Here is a 17,126-nt window from a genome sequence, read left to right as displayed (position 1 = left end):
ATGGTAGGGTTGCAGTTGTGCCGTACTTTTTCTGTTTTCTGATGATAGATTGCGTAGTGCTCGGTGAGATCATCAAAGCTTGGGATATTGTTTATAACCCTGCTTCAAACTTGTCCAAAACTTGATCTGATCTGTCTGCTGTGTTCTTTGGTCTTCATAAAACTGTTTATTCACAAATGTTCTTCAACATCCAATCAAGGCCTTCACAGAACAGTTGGATTTATGCTGAAAATTTAATTATACAAAGGTGTACTGAATTCCTTAATTAAGTCTCTCCAGAGGGCAAACAATTATAATGGAGTTTATTTAGGGGTATCAGAGTAAAAGGTAGGTACTAGGTACTAGTATTGATTATCATCAGATTTTTATTTGTAAAAAGTTTTAAAAACCTGGTATTGTTTTTCTTATGACTTGACAACTGGGTTGGTCTATCACATAAAATCAAGGGGGGTTTGAATAGCTTCTCAAGTCACTGTATGGCTAACTGAAAAGATTTACTGTAGAAGTAAATTAATATGTTTTTTCATTGACTCTATTTTGCTTGTTGAGCTGCCTACAATTCTGACATTTTCCCTTTTTTTCACGTCATCACTTTTTTTTTTCTCCAAGGCAACAGAAAGCTACCAACATACCAGACTTGCACACAGATGCAAACCAGTCTGTTGCTGAATCTTCAGCAGGATAATGAGGGTCATGCCATGAAAATCTGTGACTGTGAGAGGATGTGTTTTTCCCCACCAGATTAACAGGCGGTTTCAGAAGTTACACACCTACAGTCCCTGTCCAATCATCTGTCCCCACACATGGATCCAGACAGCGTGTTTGTGTTTAGATGCTGTCTTTTTTTTCTTGAACTCACATATGTGCAGTCAGGAAGAAACCCCCTTTCATGGTGCTGGATCAGGCTGGCATCAGATGTAACAATGTGTTAATCGGTGCCTGTTGTGGATACCGCGAGTGCTGTGGTGAAGCCACTGATCCAGTTCTGGGCTCAGCTTGAAGCCTCGGTGGTATGACAGCTCTTTTATCTCCTCTCATAAAGTCATTTTAAACTAAAAGAAAGAAAACAGAATCTCCATTTTTCCTTTCTTTTCTCAAGGGTGCTTGCAGATTGTAGGGACCTAGAGTGGTGCTGAAAGTCTGCAGCAATGTTCTTCTGGAATAGGCTTTGCAGGACAGACTTTGGTGAGAGATATCGTGACATTTTAATAATATAATATCTCGTGCAAGATTGTCAGGTATATGAATCAGTAAAAGCTGTGTTATGAGCATTCAGCAATGTTGCAGATTTGTTGGAAAACACCTTTTTTGTTTTTTGTTTTAGCAAGGGTATGTGAGTTAAAGGTGACTTAACTTTAGCAGACATGGGAAGACAGTATACAATATAACGAATATATAAATATCTTGTCCAACTTGAAAATATTTGTGGTCTTTCTGAGTGCAAATAAAATTCATACGAGTACAAGCATACTGCTCTTAATTCAAACATACATAGTTATGGGGCGCAGCTGTAGCCCGCCCGATCCTTGGACGGGGGTGTTAGTTCCGGATGCAGCGTGTCCCAGGTTAAAGTCCTAGCCCGTTAACCTTTGTTGCATGCGGCAGTACCTCTCCGAGCTAGTTAGGCACAGTCTGGCCCAGTTGGTACCTGGAAGAGAAACTATCTGGGACTACAAGATAATAATAGTTTCTTTTCACAGCTGCTCAGTCTGTGAAGGCTTTAACCTCAAAATGTGTATCTATGTTAATAAAATCCAAAATATAGATCAGCATAATAGTTTATATGATATAACATTAAAGTACTGCTGGTGTTTTCATGAAACATTCTGTTTACTTAAAGTCATCTCCAGGTACAATGGACTCTCTTTTATGAGACATAATATGTCAAAACTGTAATTAGTTAAAGGATCTCTGAATTTAATGTCAAGACTGTGATCATCTGGTCTTTATTCACGCAGCTTGTAATTGAGAATGGAGTCCTAAATAAAATCAACACAAAAAGCGAGTTGTTCAAGAAGTTTTATTGCAATAAAATGTTATAATCACAAAAATTTTGTCATATTAACTTAGCACAATGCTAAAGTATGAGGGTTTCTGACCTAAACTATGAAGATTTCTTAAAATCCTTTGAAATGGCTCTTGATTATTACCACATTTTAAACAAGTTCAATCTGAATCAGTACAGAGATGTGAATCAAAAACACCTTTATTGCTGTGACAGACAATAAATTGCTGAAAATGTGTTTGGAAATCTTTAGACATACACTGCAACAAGACACTTAAAATTTTATTCATTTGTAAATTCATCTATGATTGTGGTACATATTTGCTACTGTGAGCGGCCTTCAACCACAGTCCAAGAATTTGCCCCGCCAACACGGTCAAATTTTTCCCTTTCAAATACAGATGCAAGACAAATTAAAATCTTCTTAAAATGGAAAATGTGAGGTAAAACAAAGTTGTTTTTTATTTTATTTTGTTTTGATTTGATTGTAAATAGGACCACCAACATTCAGGGATGTTTTACTCAATAGCAGATTGAATGCATCCATTCAAAACACTTGGCTGAATAAAATTTGTGTTTTTGAAGAAAGTATGACCCGAAACATGTTCATGTTGCTGAGATTGGACACCTACACAAAAAAGTCTGAACAAAGAAAGTAGAAAATAACCAACCAAAATAACAACAAGGACATTGTATGCCTTTAAAAAAAAATAAGACAAATGTACAAAACTCTTATGGTTTGGACCTACAATGATTCATAGACCCATTTTCTACAAAAGTCTTACTACTATATTCATTTTATTAAAATATTGTGTGTTTAGTTCAGTGTTGAGAGAAGGTACAAATTAAATAAAATGCAAGTAAAATTGTATCTGAACTTTTGAAATTTTGGCCTCTGTGGCAAAAAGTATGAACACCGCTATTTGCTACTGATGTTCCCTTTTGTGTTTCCTTTCACAGTAATCTGGCTGAAGGAGCTTTGTTCCATATTCGACCTCTTGGTACGCATGAATAACTGAAGTAGGAAGAGTAGTTGCCTAGCAATTGGAAAGTTGTGAGTTAGATTTCAGCATTCCCCACCACATTTCAAAGTGTCATTGGGCAGGACACTGAGATCCAAGTTAACTACAAGTCTCCAGATCAGTGTTTGAATGTGTGGATGTTCATAATTGCAGTGAGGTGAATGTAAATTGCTGTGCAAAGCTGTTTGAGTTTGCAGTACGATTAGAAAATTAATTTATACTATGGGTGTGAAGGAACATCCAGCTGATGAGATGGGATATGCTGAATATTTCTTTCCAGGGTTTTACAAATATTTTCTTTCTGCCTCTGCCAGGGGTGTTCTATGCTGTTTGGCTCTCTTTGAATATTTTCACTTTAGCTGTCACCCAGTGTACAAGATATTGTCACATCTTATCATGAATCACTAAGGTAATCGAAGTAGAACAAACCAGAGGATGAAAACAAACTCAAAACACAGGATGTAGACGGTAAGTGAAGTTTATTCTTAGTGTAGGCTTGCCCAGGATAATAGGTCGGTGTTGTCCAGGAACCAGGGGAGGAGGACGGAATCCAAGGTGAGAGTGCTGATGGTGAGTATATTTACAGTGCAGTCCTCAGGTGAGTATTTACAAGGTGCAGGAAGACAGGTAGACAGGCAGGTACAGGTCCTTCTCAAAATATTAGCATATTGTGATAAAGTTCATTATTTTCCATAATGTAATGATGAAAATTTAACAGTCATATATTTTAGATTCATTGCACACTAACTGAAATATTTCAGGTCTTTTATTGTCTTAATACGGATGATTTTGGCATACAGCTCATGAAAACCCAAAATTCCTATCTCACAAAATTAGCATATCATTAAAAGGCTCTCTAAACGAGCTATGAACCTAATCATCTGAATCAACGAGTTAACTCTAAACACCTGCAAAAGATTCCTGAGGCCTTTAAAACTCCCAGCCTGGTTCATCACTCAAAACCCCAATCATGGGTAAGACTGCCGACCTGACTGCTGTCCAGAAGGCCACTATTGACACCCTCAAGCAAGAGGGTAAGACACAGAAAGAAATTTCTGAACGAATAGGCTGTTCCCAGAGTGCTGTATCAAGGCACCTCAGTGGGAAGTCTGTGGGAAGGAAAAAGTGTGGCAGAAAACGCTGCACAACGAGAAGAGGTGACCGGACCCTGAGGAAGATTGTGGAGAAGGCCCGATTCCAGACCTTGGAGGACCTGCGGAAGCAGTGGACTGAGTCTGGAGTAGAAACATCCAGAGCCACCGTGCACAGGCGTGTGCAGGAAATGGGCTACAGATGCTGCATTCCCCAGGTCAAGCCACTTTTGAACCAGAACCAGCAGCAGAAGCGCCTGACCTGGGCAACAGAGAAGCAGCACTGGACTGTTGCTCAGTGGTCCAAAGTACTTTTTTCGGATGAAAGCAAATTCTGCATGTCATTCGGAAATCAAGATGCCAGAGTCTGGAGGAAGACTGGGGAGAAGGAAATGCCAGAAGTCCAGTGTCAAGTACCCACAGTCAGTGATGGTCTGGGGTGCCATGTCAGCTGCTGGTGTTGGTCCACTGTGTTTTATCAAGGGCAGGGTCAATGCAGCTAGCTATCAGGAGATTTTGGAGCACTTCATGCTTCCATCTGCTGAAAAGCTTTATGAAGATGATGAAGATTTCATTATTCAGCACGACCTGGCACCTGCTCACAGTGCCAAAACCACTGGTAAATGGTTTACTGACCATGGTATCACTGTGCTCAATTGGCCTGCCAACTCTCCTGACCTGAACCCCATAGAGAATCTGTGGGATATTGTGAAGAGAACGTTGAGAGACTCAAGACCCAACACTCTGGATGAGCTAAAGGCCGCTATCGAAGCATCCTGGGCCTCCATAAGACCTCAGCAGTGCCACAGGCTGATTGCCTCCATGCCACGCCACATTGAAGCAGTCATTTCTGCCAAAGGATTCCCGACCAAGTATTGAGTGCATAACTGTACATGATTATTTGAAGGTTGACATTTTTTGTATTAAAAACACTGTTCTTTTATTGGTCGGATGAAATATGCTAATTTTGTGAGATAGGAATTTTGGGTTTTCATGAGCTGTATGCCAAAATCATCCGTATTAAGACAATAAAAGACCTGAAATATTTCAGTTAGTGTGCAACGAATCTAAAATATATAAATGTTAAATTTTCATTATGACATTATGGAAAATAATGAACTTTATCACAATATGCTAATATTTTGAGAAGGACCTGTAGGTAGGTAGCCGGGCAGGTAGGCAGACAGGCAGTCCACATAACTGAGGTTATGTTCCAACAAAAACCTGTTCCAGCAGCTGCCTTAAGAAGACCAGTGAGCTCATCAGGAGATGAGCTGCAGCTGCTGATAATGAGCTGCCAGAACCAACCAGGAGGAGAGGAGCTGAGATCCTACACATCTAGCAAGCCCTGGAACTAGATGTTCACAGATGGTTTCAATCCAATCTGACTAAGCTTGAGCTATTTTGCCAAGAATAATGGGCGGAAATTTCTGTCTGTTGATATAGCTCATTGATATGTGGATCAAAAGACGATGATAGTGGTTCTATACCACATAATGAATCCTGAATGCAAACACACACCACACCTTTAAGATTTCAATTTTTAATATATTTTGATCCCCATCTAGTAGTAGCTCTTTCATGAATGGAGACCTGGATAAGCCTTTCCTTGTGCCAACCCCAACCAATCAAAAATGCAGGAAATCATTATAATTCTAGTATGGGATAAAATGCAGTGTAGTCCCACACAAAGCTAGTAAAATAGTCTCCCTGTTCTCTGCAGCAAGAAGCAGGTGCCAGTTCTTGACTGCACATGCATGAAAACAATGGAAAAACATGTTCAAGGTACAACTGAAAATTAAATTTTTTGCCTGGTGCTTGTGTGCTCCTCTTTCTATGCTGCCCTGGGCAACTGCCCATGTGACCTGTATCAGAAACCACCACTGAAACAGCGTATCGTTTTTCTTCATTCTCTGACTTTGTGTTTGTCTGTCACATCAAATTCCAGTAATACACTGAAATTTGTGGCTGCAACGTGAAAAATGTAAAAAAGATTGAACAGATAATACTTTTGGAAGGCACTATTTTTCCTCCTCAATGATCACACGTGAGACTAAAACTTAGTTTATTTCTAAGTTTGTGTCTAATATCAGCGACAAGTCTTGAGCTCGTTTTCACTCACCAAAATCTGTCCTGAATCTCTATGATTAATCTTATCTGGGTCCTTCTCTTTGACTTTGTGAAGTGTTTTTAAAGTTCTTTTAGTGATAAAGTGTGTTGTTATAGTTAGTCAGGAAGCTAAAGCCTTCTTTTTGTCCAGGCGACAGTATTCCTCCAAGACCACTAAAAAAGGTCTTCAGTGCTGTGGGTCCTCACATTGTTAATTTAATCAACACCTCTCTTTTCTTAGGCTGTGTCCCAACTTTTAAACATGCTGCTGTCCAACCTCTTTTTACAAGAGCAACTTGGATCCTAATGCTTTATCAAACCTTAGGTCTAAGTTGCCTTTTTTTTCTACAATTTCAGAGAAGGTGGATTATTTCCAACTTTAGGAGCATCCACAGTTGCATAGGATCACTGAAAAATTTTAGTTTGGTTTTAAATCATGTCACAGTACAAAAACAGCACTTTTTTTAATGTCTGCTTTTAACTGCAGACTTGGGATATTCTGCTGTTTTAATTTTGCTTAATTTGATTGCTAATTTTGACAGGTTGGACCAGGTTGCTATAGTATCACATCTTGACCAGTCTATTGGTGTTAAGGGCTCAGTTCCTAACTGTCTGACAGACATTTTACTGCAACTCTCTTCTACACTGTTTGCAGATGGTCCAAAACGCTGCTGCCTGCCTGCTCATGGATAACAAGCAATGACAGCGAGGAGAGCTTGTCCCCTTTCGTTGTCCGATGAGCTAACCCCTCCCTTGTCTAACTTCCCCATGTCTAAAGGGATTGCTCAAACCCCATGTCTAAAGGGATTGCTCAAACCAGCTCTCCATCCAACGGGTCCGGACTTCCCCAAACCTGAAAGGTCTTACTAAGCGGGTTTAATGAAAGTTCTGTTTAAACTGGTGTCGGGAAATGACTCGCCTAGCCTCTGACAGCCTTCATACAAAAGTCTCACCCTTCTTCAACTGGAGGTCTGGACGACTGAGTAGCCTATCGCAGTCATCCACACTTTCAACAGTCACTTTTGTTCACGGCTGCTCATTCCCTAATTTTACAACTGGCTCTTGGTATATGGGCTAGGTTAATTTTAGTGGCTCAGCACGAACCCCAAGAGCGCTGTTTTAACAAACTTGGCTAAGGCGACCTATAAAAACCTCCTAAAATATCTTAGAACCAGGCAACAAGACTTTTTACCACCAATGTAAAACCAACAATACGGTGACTCAAATAATTGAATGTCCACGATTTAACTAGAATTTTATATGCTTTCTTTAATTAGTAACGCTTTAGCAGGGGTCAGTAACAGCTTAAATTCGGCAACACAAAATAATTTCAATAACGGAAATGAATCAATCAACTCAACCTGTCTTTCCCTGATGCTGAAACTAGTGAGTTTGGAGAGGCTTTGAAGACGGAGGCTCATCCATGCACCTGATGGAGAAGATTCTTCTGGTAACGAGTGGTTTCTTGAAGGGAATACGACTTAATCTTCAGATTACTTCCTTTAAGTGGCAGGCACTGATGCTCCAGGCTTCGATGGTTAAACAGGATCTTTGTTGTTATATGTCTCAGAAGACAGTAGTTTCCAGAGGCTGAAGAGTTGAAGGAAACCCGGAGACATAAATGAAGTTGATTCAGGACTTCCTGAAGCCTGAAACTTAGAGCAATCAGCTGTTCGCCGATCAAGTTCACTTCTGTTGTCTGGATAAAAAGGCTTTAGATGAAATCAGATTCTTAATTTTGAGGCACAGTCCTTTCTGGGCCCACGGGTTGATCCTCTTTTTAATGCAGTCGATCAGTTGGGTTGTGTCTCTGTTCCTTTTCCATCCAAGCTTATTTTCTCCGTCCGATCTTGTTCACTGGTCTTCTGCGAGGAAACAACCCCGTTCCCTCCTTCAGCATTGCTTTTATGGTGCTTGATGCCTTCACCGGTCAGGTCCTTGTTAGGCTTCTCAGTTATTGCGCAACCTATTCTGCTCAGCTTCTTGATTATTGCTCAATACTTTAGTCATGGTCACTGTGACCTACTGATACTGTTTCTCAGTCTTGGAGATGCCAATAATAGCCACGCTTGTCTGTAGTCGCATCCTCCGTTCCTCCCGTTGCTGTCAGCATGCAGCTGGCTCTCGTCACTCCTAGTCATCCTACAGTTCTTTCCCTAATCTGCTCAGTTTTAAACTTTACACAGTATTACACAGTCCATTCTTCAGCTTTCAGCATTTACTTTAAAACACAGTTGCATAACCATCACTTCATTCTTTTTATTCATGCTTTACAAATGATTAAAGTTATATTTCTTTCATATATAGCTGATTGAGAATGTCAAACCTTAATGTTTTTCCTCTAATTCTCAGTTCTTAACCACATTTCAATCATACATCTTTTAACTTGTTAATCAAAGATTACTAATTTCATTTAATACATGTGAAAGAATGTAAAATCATCATACATCATTTCTTTGGATATACTTGTTTATATTTTTGCAAAAGATAAGACAGATAACATGTGGCAGATAATACGTGGCTCCACACAGGCCTTTCCAGTCTCTCAGCTACAGAATATGAGAACATGCTTGTTTCACTCTCCACTGCTTCAACTGTGTGTTTTAATAATTATTGCATGGATTACACATAAGAATATAAGGATATTTATTGTAACTTTTATGGCGTTAACTGTGAGCAGTTACTAAATGTTGCATGGATTACATGGAAAGATCTCACCTTATTTTGACACCCCGCATTACCCCTTCCCATTGTTCTCTCTGCACTATTTGCCTGTAGCATTGATTTTAAGATTTCAATTTTGTTTCTGGCACCTCCATTTTAACAGAGCTTTGTACAAGCAAGTTCCTACAAGAAATATGAGGTCAGAACTCTTGTTGCTCTTAGATGTTTCTAGGACTCATCTTGTGACCCTATTGTTGCTCCCAAACTCAACATTCTTCCTCTTAATATATAGGTTGGCCAATATCTTGAATGGTTTTAAGTCCCTTTTAAAAATCAATTTTTTAAGTTGGCTTTTAATTCAAGTTGAACAGAAATATCAGGCTGTATTTGATTATTAGCATTTTCTTTTCTTTTACTTATTGTTTTTACAGTTTTTTTGTCTGTTTATTTTATTGCAGAAGTTTGTGTCTTTTTAATTTATGGACCTGTAAAACACTTTGGTCATTTTGTGTGTGTAAAGAGCTCTATTGTCAAAGTCTGTGGTTGGATAGGACCAAAATGCAGACAAGAACTGGGCAGCAGCATGATGAGAGCAACTTCGTTTAATCAAAAGGTTTTCAAAAAGCTGTACAACAAGTTTCCCCAAAAACATACATGAGTTGAGCCAAAACTTACATTAATTCTCTCAGGGGAAACGTAGCATCAACAGAACTTAAACAGGGGTTGTGAACGGGAGGAACCAGCGAAGAATAATAGCAGAACCAGGTATTTAAGCGGGGAGAGAAGGAGAGTGGACCAATGAGGGAAAAGCTAGGGTAATAAGAGGAGAAGTAGAAACAGATGTGGGAACTGGCTGTGGAGACTGAGGGAATCAATGGTTACTATGGTGACATGAACTAGGAAATGCAGGGACACGAGAGCAATAAAGCTATAAGGAAACAAAAGGGTAACTAGGAACTAAGGATAACAAATACTAACAGAATAAGGGAGAGCAAGGAAGAGAAAACAAACCACAACAAATACTGAACTAACTGGGAGGAAGTAGAGGAAGCGAAGACTTAGAATACATACCAACTAAAACTAAAACAATAAGAGGAACTACATATAGCGACAAACAAATAACTGAAAGCTATAATCAGTCAGAAGAACTAAAACACTAGAGACTAACATGGGGGGAACTACACTAAGAATAAGGCTGGGAAGAACTACTAGGGAACAGAGAAAAGGAACGGTAGAACAAAGGGAAACACAAGGAACAAATAAACATAACTATAAAACCAAAGGAACAGAAACACTGACATCCAAAGTAAACAAACCTGAACAACTAATGATTGCCGACAAAGCACAGACCAGAATTCAGGAATACATACTAACAAAAAACCCCACAGAACAAAACACAAACCAGGACCCAAAAATGGCAGAACCTGACATCTATAAATAAAGGTTGATTGCTTTCTACACTTGGTTTGTGTTCTGCTCATTTTCTCTGTTTATTTACCTCTCTTTTTTTCCTCTCCTGAGATTTGAAGCTCAGTGGTTTCTGTTACACACTGAATTTTGTGATTCATCTTTGGCCTCTGATCATCGCCTACAACTCCTGTCATTATGAATAAACAGAGGGTGATGGCAAGAAGGGTTAGGAAGCACAAAATAAACAGACACAACTATAGATACATTCAACATAGCTAATGTTTCTGCTTCTCTGCTTGCAGCCATCACAAAATGGGGTTAATCACAGGCCTGAGTGTGGTGGCACACCGCTCTAATTTAGTCATTAAATCAGTGCTCCCAGACTGACTGATTTAGACAGGATTAACGATGAAGCCTTGTTCTTTTAATTTCATGCTGGATTATTTTTTAGATTTGTCAAAATACAGAACATACAAGCATGCCTGTGCAGATGTGGGGAAAGATTTTGTGTGTTTGTGTTCGTGTGCTTTTTTTACATTGTACCCATCACCCTATGAAATTGTGAGGATTGAAACTGGGTCAGACAGTAAGAGTGCATGATCCTCTGCCAAGAGCTTCCCCAATAAACTTACTGTCTACCAGAGTCTCCTTGGATGGAGGGCATTAATGAATTTGTGATGACACATGTTAAAGAAAGTTAATGAAGTATGTTGACTTGTTATAATTGTTCTCTGTATTATGAAAGATATACACTTTAGCAAATGCCATATTCTATGTCTTTACAGTTTTATTTGACCCACATTTGAGATGGCACAGAGGTGAAATCACAACGAACACACATTCTGTTGCTGCATCAGACAGTCACAGACATGTGCTACAACATACAGTACATATACTGTCCAAACCTCGCATGCAGACACACATAGTCCCGATTAGTTTGGTCTAATAACTGTGTCAGTGTGTTGGTACCCATTCCTGGGCCTGCGGGGCATTGAAGTCATGTACTGTACAGTCTTACTCATGCATGTAAAGCAACAACACACATCAGTTTGTTCATGCTTAAATACTCTGCATCATTGCACCCCTCTTTCTTCTCTACTTCCATAAAATCAACAAAAAGAATAAGAAATACATTTTTCTCACATTTGTATTTTTTCTCATGTTTATGAAGTGAGTTTATGAGTTTTGTTATTGCATCTGAGGCTACAGTAGAACATTGTTTCCATCTAATCCATCGTTATCTCCGCAATTCTCAGAGAGAAGCATGAGGAGACCAAACAAGCACATCGGGTTTAATTAGAGTGACAAAATGAAAGACTTTGCATTCTCATCCCTGTGGAATGTTTCGTCAAGCTGTCACATCAAAGCTTTTTGCTTTGCAAAGTCAGCTTTTTAGGATTTTCTTTTTCTTTAAATCTGCCCGAGGTGGGAGAGAGACAATTTTGTAGCTGTAATGGGAGAGGTAGCTCAACCACCTCTCTAATTACGAACCAATTTTAAGTCACTTCTCCAAAAGCTTAGCATCAGTGGGGATTTGTTGTGCCTAGAGCCTGTAAGGGGTCAGATTGTGGATCTAAACACTAAAATGAAACATGCTTTTTTGATATTTTAAATGAAGAATAATCTGAAGAAACTAAGAAGAACAGGGGATGTAATTCCAAGCCAGGAGAACCGTGTATCACACTGTGTGTGAGTGAACTGGAAATTGACTTAACTCCGAGGTTTTTCCCTTATTCTGCCCATGCCACATTTGGTGTCCCATTTTCTTTACTTGATAATTAATGATAGGCAAAGGAAGATTTCCTTTTAATTTATGCATTAAATGTCATCCTGTCAGGATATGCCATTTTGGTCTTTGTTTTTGTTTACTTTGCCGTTAGATGTTTTCCCGGTTCCTTTGATTAGTAGTTTACTTTTTACTAGTTAATATATGTTTAGATCCGTGTGCTTGTGTGTTTACTTTAGATCTATTTTTCCCCAAGTTATTAAGTTTAGTTCTGTTTTGTTTGTTCTTTGTGGTTATTTTCCCTCTTTGGTTTTATTTAGTTTTAGTTTCTCGTTTAGTATTCTTGTGCTTGTTTAGTTTAGTTGTTTCCATGTCTTTAGATTTAGTTCCTTCTAGAGTTACTATTTATTTTAGCTTATGTTTAGTTTCTTGTTCCCTGCTTTGCCCAGTTAGTGTTTCCCTTCAAACATGTTTTCCTTGTTTAGCTTAGTCTTTCCTCATGTTTCCGTATCTCAGTTTTCCCCGTAGCCATAGTAACCTAATTCCCTCAGTTCCCTACACCCGATCACCATACCTGATCACTCACCCTGATTACCTGCTTCTCCTTCCCATTGTCTCACTACTCACTTCCCTCTGTATAAAAGCTTACCGGTTTCACTTATTCCCCGTTGGTTCCTCCTGTTACCTTCCTGTGTCTCTGGCTCCGTGTCCTTGTGAAATTCATTTATTTATCTTTGATTAAAAGGAGATGTCTAAGACTGTGTGGCATCCAGGCGTCTGTCTGCATCCTGGTTTCAACCAACCACAAACCCTGACACATACAGGTAATTCTAAATTTATACATTATTTATACCCCTGGAAGATTTAGATTTGAAATTCTTTTCATTCATCCAAGAAGTTTGCTACAGGAATTGAAACAGGCATCTCTCAAAAGGGGATAAAAGGTGTATAACTTTAAAACAAATAATTTATGAGTTTCTATTTACATTTTATTTAAAAAGTGGCATGTTGAAAATTATTTGTACTCTTCTCAATAATCAATGGAAAATGTGTATTGTGTTACAGCAATCAAAACCTTCTTAACATTGCTTACCAGTATTTGGATGATTTATCTGGTTCCAAGGCTTCCTTTCCATCACCCCAGTCTTAGATTCAAGTCAGGACTATAGCTCCCTTCCAGTGAGAAACATTTTGGTAAAATTGAGAGATTATTTTAAAGCTAAATCTGACAGGGGTGTGTCTAGTTTTGAGCTAATCCATGTGATCGTTATATTAATTACATTTAGTGTCGGAGTCTGGGAGTTTTTATGTTTTTTGCCTACTGCTTACACTTACTCACCACTAGATGCCGCCAGGATTCCCAGGTGTGGAGGGTAGCAGGTGTTTCTCATCTGCAGTCATCTGGAGGAGTATAAGAAAGTGGAGCTGTCAGCACTCCAGTGCCTGAGTGTTTCCCTTTGTGGTAACTTCATCGGGCCAAACCTTAAAGACCATAGTTTTGCTGAAGCTTGCAGTGTTCTTACCCTTTCTTGTGCTCCTTCCTAGGTGACTTAAGGTCCAAGCCTCAAAGCTCCTGCAATTCTCAGCCCAGGTTCCAGGTCCCTGCTTTGCATCCTGCCAAAGTCAAGTTTTCTGGCTCCCAAGTAATCTACTTGGATCAAGTACTAGCTGACAGCTCCAAGCCTCTATCTTCCTCCAAGCGAACCCTGCTCACCCTCCACCTGATAACTATCCACTTTCAACTTTTGAAAACCTCACCAGATTCATCATCAGTTTCACTGCTCTCTCAGGCTCCACATCATCCTCTCTCATCAAACTCACCTCCATCCACAGTAAGCCAAAGCTTAAGATCATTTTCCATCTGTTTCCTAAACAACATTTAAGATCACTTGCCCCCTGCGTCTCTTCTGTACAGTCTGCAGTTTCCAGTCCCGGTTCCAATATTCTCCTAAAATAAACTTGTTAAACTTTTCTCCTGCCTCCTGAGTGTCTCTCTGCATATGGGTCAAAGCAATTACACGAACAATGACATTTAGTACATCAGCAGTGATTCAGATGACTCTTTGGTCAAATATTGAAAACCATAAAAGAACCAAATTATGGGTAAAATTATGCTTTCTATTTGCCTCCATCTGTGTATTATATGTTGCATAAAAAGTTTGTGCCAAAATTGATTATATGCTTCCCTGCCTTTCCCTTTTAATGCAAGAAATATCACCCCACTCCAGATTTCCTTGGTGATCTTTACGCATGAAAAAAATCTAATCCATTTTAATGTACTTCTCAGTCTTTCACAAACTTGTTTTTTGAAATATGCATGTGGCAAAAAATACTGAGTGAATGCTGTAAAATAATGAAGTAACCACATAATGGACCATTTTCCAATATTCAGTTTAATAAACTATTCTCTCTACATGTTCCAGTTATCTTAAGTAAAGATTAAGATATTAATTGTTTTTGCAGATTCATATAAATATATGAATAAATGTCTGATTGCGAAAAAAACTGAAATGGCAAAACTATTTTAAATGCAGAAACATAGACTACTGTTTAGAGTCTTGCCTCTGATCATGAATATTTGTGTTTTCCAGGTGGTGCTTTAGTTGATTCTTTTAGGTTCTTACTTTGTTCTGATTATGGTGCATTTTAGTTCTGTTACTTTTAGATTTATCTTTTGATGTCATTGTTTCTCTGTTCAGTTCCTGACATATTTTGTCTCCATATTCGGCTTCATTCAGTCCACCTGCTTCATACCAATCAGTCTCCTTGTTTTCACCTGTGCCATTCTCTTTATAACCCTTCTGTTCCGTTTTCTTCTTACGAGCAGTCATGCCATGCCACACCTACTCATGACTGCTTGATTCCATGCCATAACGGCTCCTAGTCATGCTTGTTTTTACCTTCGCTCCATGTTTCACTCACCTCATGCCTGCCTGCAAGTTTTCGCCTTTAATTAAATTATTTCTATTCACCGTTTTGCGCCTGCCTATTTGGGTCCTCCTCCAAAAACCACAACTTGACAGTTGAAGTATTTTTTTTAAGAATAATATAGTTACAGTAATGGACAAAATTTCAGTTTTGCCAGTAATGCATGATATTGACTTTAATTGACAGATAATTAATTGCAATCCCTCAACATAAAACAAAGTTTTGTGTCTCAGAAAACTTGACAATTCATAAGATCAATAAAGGTTATTTTAAACAAATGTCAGCAGAAAGAAGCATGAAGTGCTCAAACATTTCCTGCTAGATGGCTGTGTTAACTGTAGACATCAGGAAGCACAGTGGATTAACACCAGCAAAGCACATGGCACCCCAAATCCTCACTGACTGTGGAAGCCCCACACTGGATTTAAGCAATGTGGATTTTGTGCCTCTCCACTCCTTCCCCAAACTCCAGAGCCTTGATTTGTACTTGAAACTTTACTTTGTGTAATTTTAAAAAACATTTTTTTTGGATCTTACGCTAGCTTCCCAGTAGGTGGCAGTGTATGAAGTGACACACCAGAATCTAATAAAGCGGCTTAAATGAAAGTATACTATCAATATCCAGTCACATACAAGGAAATGGCTGTTGAATAGCTGTCCTCTGTAGTGACTTGTAGTCACTCCACATAACTAAAATCTGCAGGGTTGGGAATTAAGTTGCTAGAAAGAAGCAGTTGCAGCCTGCTATAAAAATGTCAGACTCCCAACTGGGCCGTGACTGTCCTTTGCAGCCTGGTAGGACCTTTTTCACCTTTCAAACAGATAGCCTCTGGATTAAAAAGAATATGTTCTAAAATATAAAGACTAGTGGGGGACCTGTTTCTCTTAACATTCAGTTGTGAATGTAATATTTCTCTGCATTTTGGCATTTGTGTTGCTGTTTGGTCACATAAACATTAATGAAATATTGATTTGAAAAATGACTTTCTTCTTCTGAAAAGATGTGTAGAACCAAGTTGAAAATACAGCCAGAGACTCAGAGTTCCAACCTCCTGGAACCTCAGTCTGAGCCTCAAGCTGTGGTGGGTAGAGTCGCCTGACTGACACATTAAACCTTGTTTAGATTTTTGGCACAGCTTTCCACAATGTCCGAGGCTGTTGGACTGACAAACATTAGGGTTTCTAACATGGGTTTGAGGGAATCTGTGAGACTCAGTTTGATTTGCAGAATACATTTTTTATGTTGGGGTTGTGTGAAGTCTTTAGAAGTAAACAATGGAGATTTGGACTCGGTCATGTGACTTTGAATCGAATCAGACTCAAGTCACAAATTGTTTTGTCTTTAGACGCAACTTGATGAAATCATAAAAGACTTTGGACTTAACTTGGTTTTACACACCAATGATTCTTGACTTCTTTTCTACACCATCCCCTTTGAGTTGAAAAAAAAACTTCATATCTCACACCAAACAGAAAATGTGTTACAAAGGAAAAGAGCCAGGCGTGCAATAATGGAACCGTGTCAAGTGTGCGATCCAGCTCGCTGCCATTTGCCAATATTTCCTCCTGTTGCTACAACAAGGGCACTAAATCTATGTTGTTTTATACCTGCATGCTTGACTTGCCAGAGCGTCCATTAATGTTTGGACATAATGTTGGGTGATGAACCCAGCGCAAAATGCTTTAAGACGGAGAGCAACTGTGATGTCTTCACTGAAGTCATAATGGAGGGGTTTTTTCTTTAAAAACAAATAAATAAAACAACACAGGGACAACATAAAGAGAGAAAAAATATATGCTGGTGTTTTTTGTTTTTATTATTTAGGTTTAATTAATACTTTACAAATGCAATGCTTCAGTGTTAAAGTTAGTTTTAAACTATTAGGCCAAAAAAGGAGTTATTAATTTATTTTTTTTCCGCATATAAATTCATAAGATGCAAATTGGCTGTTTTAAACAAAATCCATTTTTAGTCCGATGATCCTATGTATTTTGTAAAGTGTCACACATTTCTGGAATCAGTTTAAGTTAGATGTATTAATTTCTAGCATAGAAAACAGAGAAAAATTCAATATAATTTATTTTAATTGCACACATTACAAGGTGATCTAACAGAAAAAAAAATGAGTTAGGACAAATTTTGTGCTGAAAGCTAAAGTAGGGAGGCAACA

General features: G+C 38.7%; 1 long non-coding RNA gene across 2 annotated transcripts; it reads left to right on the top strand.

The window, feature by feature from the left end:
* The first annotated feature begins 2,826 nt into the window (after positions 1 to 2,826).
* LOC124855941 lies at positions 2,827 to 13,995 on the top strand. Of its 2 annotated transcripts, XR_007035192.1 has the most exons (4): positions 2,827 to 3,006; positions 12,773 to 12,851; positions 13,373 to 13,859; positions 13,943 to 13,995. It is a non-coding gene; the product is annotated as an uncharacterized LOC124855941 (long non-coding RNA). The 2 variants fall into 2 exon arrangements; XR_007035191.1 differs by lacking the exon at positions 2,827 to 3,006 and having other exon boundaries at positions 12,498 to 12,851.
* Positions 13,996 to 17,126: the final 3,131 nt, after the last annotated feature.

The sequence above is a fragment of the Girardinichthys multiradiatus genome, chromosome 19, assembly GCF_021462225.1.
Source record: "Girardinichthys multiradiatus isolate DD_20200921_A chromosome 19, DD_fGirMul_XY1, whole genome shotgun sequence".
In the NCBI taxonomy this organism is placed as follows: Eukaryota; Metazoa; Chordata; class Actinopteri; order Cyprinodontiformes; family Goodeidae; genus Girardinichthys; species Girardinichthys multiradiatus.
Note: the sequence above shows the minus strand (reverse complement) of the source record. Positions and strands in the feature narration are given on the sequence as shown.